Raw genomic sequence first — 2,104 nt, forward strand, 5'->3', positions numbered from 1 at the left:
GGGGGGGGGGTTTTTTTTTTTTTTTTTTTTTTTTTTTTTTTTTTTTTTTGGCCTTTTCTTTTCTTTTCTATTCAGTGTCTAATGTTATTGGACTCTGGGCTGCTTGTGAAGGACCAGAGATGAATTCCAACAATCCTCCAGTCTAAAAATCTAGCACCTATGGGATAAATCAATGAGCATAAACCAATTTATACAAGCAGAAAGCTAGGAAATGATGGCACTGGTTCCACAGCAAAGCATTGTATTTTGGGGCTCTTGCGACTGTTACAACTGCCATCAGATTAGCTCCGGGGTTGATCCTACTGCTCCCAGAACTCTATTAATGGAGGAATTCCTGGGTCCCATCTAGCTAAAGGTGCTGCTGGGGAAAGACGCTGCAGAAGTAGCAAGGTCTGGGAATTGAAAAATTCCTGTAAAAAGCATCCAATAGGTGTATGCAGCTGTATAAGCTCAATGCTCACAATATATCAACTGGGCCTTGTTTCAGACTCTCCAGCACTATATAAGGGTTATAATGCCAACAGAGTTGACCACTGGAAAGTCCTGGTGGGGGATGGTTCAGAGTGGCCCAGAGCTGGCGATTCTTTTGTAAAATAAGAGGTAGGGGCAGGTCAGAGGCATTGAAGAAATGAGTATGGTCTACCCAGAGCTACTACACTCCAGCTAGTCTCACCTGCAAGAACAACCTTTGGGCACTACAGCATTCAAATGTAGGCTACGACCACCCTTACTGATGTCTCTTGGGTTCTGGAGATCATCTCTAGTGGTACTTTGTAGAGAAGAAAAAAGACCCCCACGCACATCTAATTTTAAATATGATATGGATTTTTTAAGACAGGAGAAAATAATGAAGTACAGTGCAATCTTTGACTGTGGCACTTAAGTCTCATTGTCAGGCTGAGGGGACTGGAGGGATATGCAGTAGTTGCTTTCTCTCTCTGTCTTTTAATTAAATGGTAGAAATTATTGGCATTTTCTAATGCTGAACACCTCAGTCTGCACAGTAACTTTTTGTTATGAAGAATATTTTAGGGGGGGAAAAAAACACCTCTGGAATTACTTCCTGGCTCAATTGCTCACTTGCTGTGTGGCCTTCGGCAAGTCAGTTGACCTTTTGTATCTTAATAAGTCAACCCAGCTGGAAAATTGGGTGAGAAGTTGGAATCTCACTGAAAACCAGATGCTGTATCTGAGTTGAGATTTTTCTTTGTAAGTAAACTATATGCGCACACACAAAAATTGCATGGTCATTTTAAGATACACAGAGAGGTACCTCCAACTGAGATAACTTTAACACAGCTTTCAGCTCGGGCAAAAACAGGCTCATCTCTTACAGAGCTACTGTCTATTGACAAGAAGAATTCAGGTTTGGGATTCAGCTGTGATAATACACAGGACTCCACCCTCCCACACATAACACATACAGAGCCAGTCTGAACGCTGGCTGTCCCAGCAGGAAGTTTCCCTTGCAGATTGTACAGCTGTCAAGGCATTCAAGTCTAGCAAGAGTCACTCAGGTCAAAGAAGTCTGAAGCAGAGTGCTTGGTATTCTGGACCGACTATATGAAGAAGATCATAATCTAATCAGAGAAGCTGATTTGCTAATTGGAGAGTATTGCCGCTGACAAGACTGTGCAACGTATCAAGCAATCCCTTTCCAAATCAGACAGCACGTTGCAAGGCAGCTGCCTGAAAGCACAGTAGTTTAATTTAATTTATGTGGCATAAAGAGCATTTAATTCTACAGCTTCCTATTTTACCTGTAGCCTTTCTCCCTCCCCCCAAAAAATCCAAACCCCAGCCATGCTGGATTAAAAGTAACCTGATTGACCAATCTACCAAAGCCAGATTCCAATATGCCCTACACCTGCATGGAACTGGAATTACTCCATTCACTACAGTAGAGTGATTGTGGTCACAATAGTAAAGCTAAGTTCCCCTCTACATGTAACATGTATTACACAATTTCGTGGTTAATTGAGGTATTAATTTAGACTGGCTGCATATGTAATTATCCATCATGTCTTAAAAAGGTCTAACCAGCTGTAAAAGTTAGAGCTGGAAAATGTATAACAACTTCATAGCTGGTTCCTATCCAGTTTTA

This window comes from Gavialis gangeticus, unplaced genomic scaffold (genome assembly GCF_001723915.1).
Source record: "Gavialis gangeticus isolate Ggan-Ray unplaced genomic scaffold, GavGan_comp1, whole genome shotgun sequence".
In the NCBI taxonomy this organism is placed as follows: Eukaryota; Metazoa; Chordata; order Crocodylia; family Gavialidae; genus Gavialis; species Gavialis gangeticus.